This window comes from Chinchilla lanigera, unplaced genomic scaffold, assembly GCF_000276665.1.
Source record: "Chinchilla lanigera isolate Chin_1 unplaced genomic scaffold, ChiLan1.0 scaffold00054, whole genome shotgun sequence".
Taxonomy (NCBI): domain Eukaryota; kingdom Metazoa; phylum Chordata; class Mammalia; order Rodentia; family Chinchillidae; genus Chinchilla; species Chinchilla lanigera.
In genome coordinates, this window is record NW_004955455.1 from 11,607,369 (window position 1) to 11,615,135 (window position 7,767).

Here is a 7,767-nt window from a genome sequence, read left to right on the forward strand (position 1 = left end):
CGCTGCGCCCGCGCGGGATTCGCCGGCTCGCGCGTCTCCTCAGCCGCGCCCAGGTGGCGCCGGCCGCTTTAACCTCTGCGCTGCCTCACGCGAGAGGTGTGGGGGGGAGAACGGCTGCGCGCGCCACCGAACCGACGAGGCGACTAGCGCGTCCCTCAGAGTCCTACCGCCCTAGGGCGTGGACGACCCCCACCTCCAGCCGCTCTACCCGGCGCGGCCCCGCCCCTAGCCTCGTTCTCACCTTCGGGCGTGGCCCCGCCCCCAGCACGCTCACCTCGGGGTGTGGCCTCGCCTAGGCCCCACTAGCTCGTGGGAAGGAGCGCAGCCCCGCCCCCAGCCTCGTTCTCACCCTTGAGTGCTGCTCCGCCCCCCGCCTCACTTCGCTTCCGGGCAGGGACTCGATTGGGAGTGAGATCTCAGTGTACCGTTAGGTGGTCTGTGGGCCAGGGGGACTGGGGCCGTTTCTTCAAAACAGGAAGCCAATTCCCAAGAGATTTGCAGTCACAGAATTTAGGTCTAGGTCTCTACGCAAAGCTAAGTAGTCAGGAGAGGGAGCCCTGGAGAGCAATAAGAGGGATGACTTCCGAAACTCCGCATCTTAATGATGACTCAGTGTTATGCAGGACCAGATGCTCCGGAGAGCAGCAGACCGGGAAGGGTTTATGTAGAAAAATAAGGGAAAATCTGCTTGTAGATGAGAATACAAAGCAAAGAATCTCCCTGATAATATCAACGATTTGTCAGTATACTGTACTAAGTGCTTTGTGTGCATCATCTCAGATAATCTTCACAAGCACCTTATAAAAATACTGTCACTTTTCTCATTTTACAGAAAAAGATACTGAGGCCTGAGATTTGGATCCAAGCAGGCTGCCGCCAGTGTTCACATAAGTCAGTATTTACTTGCCTCACATTTGACCGACAATCTTGAGGAAGTGGTAATTTATGACCAAGATGGATTGACACAATATAGAAGGAGAGCTTTCTCCAATGATTAAAAGATTTGAAGAGTCTGCTGGGCACCTTCCAGTCAGTTCTTGCTTTGAATCCATTCGTGACATGCTCTGTCTCCTATTTTCAGAAACAGTTCCTTTTGATGCCAGAATTGGTCCTTGTTGTTTCCCAATCTTCTTGGATGACAATATATGTGTTGGTTTGCGAGAGATTGCAAGGAGGATATAATACAGGACACATATTTTATAAGATTATTTATAGTAGTCACCCAAAGAATGATATACAAAAGAGTGCAGGAACTCTGTCTACACACTATAGACCAGGAATCCAGCTGAGGGCCTGGATCCCGTGATAATGTCTTGCATGAGTCCAGCTGAAGACCTAGAGCCCATAACAGTGCCTCCCATGAATGCAGCTGGAGGCCCAGAGCCCGTGACAATATCTCATGCAGGCCTATTTCACTGATCTGCGCTGGGAGGGCCCAGAGGTCAGTGGTGCAATCTAGGAAATCTGTGCCGGCAGGATGAAGGATCTGTGCTAGCAGGCTGAGGGATCTACACTGGAGCCAGGAAGCCACGGGCAAAGTAAGAAACAGCTCCCCCAAAAGGTACCACAGCCATCGTCAGCAACAGTGAGGTCCCAAGCCCCTGTAATGGTGAAGATAGCTGAGTTCCCATCAGGAAAGCCAATGCAGCAAGCTTCTTCAGGATACTGGCAGTGTACCTTTTTCCCCTCCGGAGCCAGGAAGTGTTGCTCAAAGTGAGGACCAGAGCTCCCCCAAAGTGAACAGAAGCTATTCTCAGTGCCAACAAGGTCCCGAGCTTCTCGAAGGATGAAAACAGCCAAGTTCATCAGGAAAGCCAGCATGAGGAGCTCCTCCAACAGAACCAACAGCTCCTTACAGCTTCCACCAGCTCCCAACAGCCTTTCTCTGCTCCCAACCTCCTTCTTCTCCAGTTCTGCCTCTTTTGCTGCTAGCAGCAATCCTCAGGTGGGCCTCCCACGCTCAACACCATGCTTACTCAGTTCAGCTGGGGGTTATAAGTTGACCACCAGTTGTCAATCCACTACAACCTATTTTTGAGTTAGATCATATTTTGACTCTCTTCGTCCCAGTGAGATAGAAATTTCAGAACACCAAGAGGCTGAAATGGGTGAAATGGTTTCTTTTTTTTTTTTTTTTGGTTTTTCTCCGGTACCAGGAACCGAACTCACGACCTTGCGCTTGCCAGGCAGGCGCTTTTGCCGCTTGAGCTAAATCCCCAGCCCCGTGAAATGGTTTCTTATGGTCCTTATTCTTTATTAGATACATACCCTAAACAACATTCAAGTATCACAGTATAATTTCAGACTGAAGAATCTGGAAGTGCCTGAGCTTCATTCAAGGCTGGCTTTGAAAAGGAAGCAGACAACAGAGGGGTTGCCATATCAGTCTTAGAGCTAAATGTCTACATACAACCATGGTACCATTCCAGCAATGGAATGTTCTAACACTTTTATATCCCCCCTTGGCCTGAAATTGTGGATCCTGGTGACATCCAGTTACAAGTCCCTTTTGTCTAGTTTGACTCACAAAAGAACAAGTTTCTCCCTAGTCTGTATGGAGACACTCATATGGGGAACAAACAGGATTCCTGATTAAAAGGGACTTAATCAGCAATTTGTTTTTCCATGATACAGATGGGCAGCCTGTTTCCAAAAAAGATTTTGGCTTGCCTCTACTTGAATTCAGTGGTCCTGAGATATTGGACTTAGATGTGACTGTGAAAATGAGCTAGCAGGGTCCTGTTCTAACTCCTTAACAATATTCTGCCTACCTTACCTAGGAAGTGATCATTTCTTACTGTAAGATTTGGCCCTAAGCCCTATAGTTCTATGCATGGCCATAGGAGACTAGCTTAAGTTTAGAGAGGTATTTAGACTAATGGTTCTTAAACTTTTTGGTCTCAGAATAGCTTTACACTGTCAAAAATTATTGAGGACATCAAAAACCTTTACTTTATATAGGTGTAGATATTTATATTTTCTATATCAAAAATGTATGAGAATTTTAAGTACTTAAGGTAAGTGACATTACTCTTCTGATTTCATAGGAGGAGGACTCTGAGGGCTCAGATTTGGATCCAGGCAGACCAACTCCAGGGTTGCTCATAATAAATCTATTTCCAAACTTTAAAAAATGAAGACAGTGGCATTGTTTTTTCAGTTTTGCAAAACTCTAATGTTTGGTTTAAGAGGAAACTGCATTCTTATATCAGATTCTCCATTTAATGGAGTGATATTTTATTTTGATTACACTATATATAGAAAATCTAGTTTCACAAAGATATGAGTTTTGGGAAAAGGAATGTTTTAATAGAGTTTCCAGATAATTGTGGATATGTTTCTTTGTTATTGCACCAACACTTGACAAACGATAATTTCTTAAAAGTTCGTTGCAGTGTGGAATCTAAACCACCTCAGGGAAACCTATTGATCTATATACCTTTTGAAATGATCTTTTACTATGGATGATTCAGTCTGAAATAGTCTGCACTGGTCATTTAGAAAATATAGTTCACTGAGTTATACAGCTCTTCCAAATACTGTCACATACCATTTTATGCAATATAAAAAGAACAATGTTCATTCAAACTGTATTACTACTGATCTCACCATAAAAGTACAATATTTAAGTATTGGAAAGTTATTAAGCCCACTGAGATGTGTATGAGTTTCCCAAAACTTTTATTTTCATTTGAAAGTTTAAATTTTATCATAGGTGTCAAATAATGTCAATAGTGAAGTCTTGAAGTGAGATCTTGCTTTATTAACTCTTGAGAAAATGTTTGCCACATCTGAATATTATAGTTTGTCATTCATTCAAGTAAAAATAGGGCTGGGGATATAGCTCAGTGGCATAAGTGCCTGCCTGGCAAGCGCAAGGTCATGAGTTCGATCCCCTGTACTGCCAAACAAACAAAACAAACAAACAAACAAAAAAGTAAAAATAGTGTTCCAGGCAAAATGTGCTAGTTTAGCTCAGAACTCAAACAATGGCATGAGTGCTTTATCTCAAGTCAACCACTGTATCTCAGAATGCAGTAAAAGTGCTGTATGGTAATTCCCATTTCATCATGTGGACTATCAAAAATACTGAAGAAACTGGATTTATTAAAAGTGATGCTTCAGCAGAGACATTCTTAAGGCTACTACCTTTTTTTTTCTTTCCATGAATACACTGGAGTAAAGAATAAATAACATGTCTACCAGTACACTTCGGTACCTGCTCTAGTTTGGATCAGAAGTGTCCCCCAAAGGTCCCTGTGGTAAATGCTTTGGTGGTAGTGGAGCCTTTAAGAGGTAGGGCCTAGTGGAAAGTCTTTTTTAGGTCACTGGGGGTTGTTCCTCTAAAGGGGATTATAGGATCCTGGCTTCCTCCTCTTTCTTTTGCTTTTCAGACCTGAGGTTACCAGTTTTGTTCCTCAGTGTACTCCCACGATCATCTGCTGCCTCACCATAGGCCCAAAATCAACAAGACCAACTGATCATAGACTAAAACCTCTAAAACTCTGTGAGCCATACTAAACTTTTTTCCTTATAGGTTGATTATTTCAGGTTGATAGTAATAGAAATTGGACACAGTATCACTATCTTAATTCATGTTAACGTATCAATAGTGTTACCCACTATCGCTTTTTTCTTTTTTTCTTTTTTTTTTTTTGGTCTTTTTGAGACAGAGTCTTGCTATGCAGTTCAGGCTGGCCTTGAGCTCACTTTGTAGCCTAGGCTAGTCTTGAATTTGCGATGATTCTCCTGCCTCAGCCTCCTGAGTGCTGGGATTACAGGTGTGCACCACCACACCGGGTTCCCTACTATTGCTTTTGCACCATCAGTGCAAATGACCACACCCTTAAAAAAGAACAAAAATAATATTTGACAATTAGCATTACTATGAAATTAGTTTTATGATTATTAAACATACTATTATTACAATGAGTGTGAAAATAATTTCAAAGTTCTCCTGAGTCTCTTTGAAAACTTCAAGAGTAGGTGTAGCTGTATTTTAAGAATTACTGATTTAGAGCTATTCAAGATCATTAGCTCAAAAAAAAAAAGATCATTAGCTCAGTCTTGAGATAACAGAATAAACAGGTTCATGCTTACCTAGAAATTAGTGTCAGCATTTAAAATTCACCAGTGCAAAGATATGACAAATTCTCAGGTGTCTAAGAAGCTTATTATTTAGTTCATTCTGCTTCTTGTTGAACCAAACCAGTTAAAAGATACTAAGCAGGGCTGGGGATATAACTCAGCGGCCCAGTGCCTGCCTGGCAAGTGCGAGGTCCTGAGTTCAATTCCTGATACCAAAAAACCAAAAAAATAAAAAAGAAAACCCTAGGCATTATGTTCCAAGTCCTTTGTATAGCACTCATTTAATCCTCATAAGCTTATAATGCTGAGGCATAACATCAATATGTACTAGTACTTGATACAATGATGTTAGTGTCTTAGGCTTGTTTGATTCTAAGATATTTGCTCTGAATTACTATCCCTCACTCCACATGTTTAACCTTTACATATGCCATTAGAATATATTTATTAAAAAATAAAAATAAAAAATACATTTATATTAATATTCATTTTGATAACTGAATATTCTGGTGAACTTGAGCTTCTGTGGAAAGTCATCCATCTAATGCATAGATGAATTTTCACATAAGTGCTTTTAGATCACTAAGGGGAAAACAATTTTTCTTCTTAGAAATCCTGATATTTCCAAATGTGACAACACTTGTCCAATTTTCCCAAGTTTATTTCTATTAACATCTTGATCTATAAAAACTGGAAAGTATAAAATACAAAAACTTCCAAGAAAAATTGCTTTTGAAAAGTCAAGTGTTGGAAAAATATGAGGAGCTGGCAGAATGTGTGATAAAGCAGTTGTATGCTTGGTATTTTCTCTCAACAGTGTGTGTGTGTGTGTGTGTGTGTGTGTGTGTGTGTTTCCAGTTATATATTTTATTCATGAACTAGTTGTGGAAACATAAATGTCTCAAAAACCCTAAAATGTTATCCAGAGTTCCCTATATGGTTTTAGAGATGAGTTGACTCAATATTTTGCAAAACGTGGTGCTTCTTAAGTTTTTTTATAAGGGGAAAACATTAATTTCATTGGCTGGTGCTCTTTAGCAGATACCGTGCCCTGCCTGGTGTGGAGGTACACCTTCTCTTCACAGAAGGTGAGATGAAGCTTCATCTTGCATTTATCCCAATATAAAGTGGAGTCCTCTCCATTTTCTCATTCCTTTCCATCATCATCCCTATTCATCTTCTCTTCCAGCTAAGAGCTTTGCTATACTTTGTATAAGTGTCCCGCAAAGGCCTATCCGTTAAAAAGGTTGATTCCCTAGCTCGAAGTACTGTTGCATGGTGGCAGAAGCTTTAAGATATAGGGCCTGACGCATGTCCTTGAAGGGAATTCTGGGACCTCTGCTCTCACTTCTAGGCCACTGTGAGGTAAGCAGCCTCCTTTGCCACACATTCCTGTCATGATGTACTGCCTCAGTACAGACCCCAAAACAAGGGAGCCAGTGGAACGTGAATTGAAACTCCAAAACTATGAGCCAAAATAAACCTTTCCTCCTTTTAAATTTAAAAATTATTACCTCAGGTATTTTGTCACAGTAACGGAAAGGTGACTTACACAACCTCCTTTTCCTAAGGATTTGCCTGATACCTCTGGCCCAGTTGCCTTGTTACCCCTGTCCATTACTGATAAGTCATAAGGTACCCCACCCTCCCTGTGGGGGATTTAAACTCTCAATAATAAAAACTCCTTCCTCTTCACCTGTGCCTCTCCAGTTCCCCTTGACAAAAGCCTACCCTGCCCTCATCCGCCTTGGCAGAACCAGACGTTGAACTCTGACAAAGGACACTCTCCCCTCGGGCTGTTCTGACCCATGGACACTCCCTGCTTGGGCTGTTCTGACCCATGGACATCCCCCCCAAAATGTTCTGGCCCGCAGATACCCTCCCCAGAAAATAGCTTAAAAACCCCATGCTTTGCTCAGCTTGGGGTTGTCCTAGTCTGCTAGGCAGCCTGCTGTGTCTCTCTCCCACCCAATAAAGATTCCTCTTGTGTCAGAAGGTCCGGTCTGGTTCTGTGTGGATCTCGGCTGATCAATTATTTCCCAACTGCCATTGTTTTTAGCCTTAAACCCATTTCCCTCTCTACTGATTGGGCATCTCCAATTGTTTCCCTTGAGAATTCAGTGTATAGATAAAGGACCCAGCCTTTCTGGAGTGGAATCCCAGTTTTATCACTTATGAGTTAGTTGTTCTTGGACCTCTGCATCTCTGTTTATTCATTTATAAAATTAGGATAGTAATAATACTTACCTAATAAGTTTGTTCTTAAGATAAAAATATTTCAATTATGTAAAGCATTTAAAATAGAGCCTAGCATATGGGTTTTGTTTGTTTGTTTTGGTCTTTTTGAGACAGGGCCTCACTATGCAGCTCAGGCTGGCCTTGAACTCACTTTGTAGCCGTGACTGGCCTCAAACTTGCAGCAATCTTCCTGCCTCAGCCTCCAGAGTGCTGGGCTTATAGATGTGCACCACCACGCCCAGTGAACCTAGCATATGGTAAGTAAAAGATGGGTATTTGGTAAATAAATACATAAAAATAAGAACAAATTACTCCCTCTGATGCCATGATCTTTGCTAATGTTTGTATCTATCTTCTTTTCCCTTGTCTACCTGTTTCTTCTCCAAAGAAATTTATTAAATTAAAAATATACCTATTCAAATAAAAATAATAATACAGATA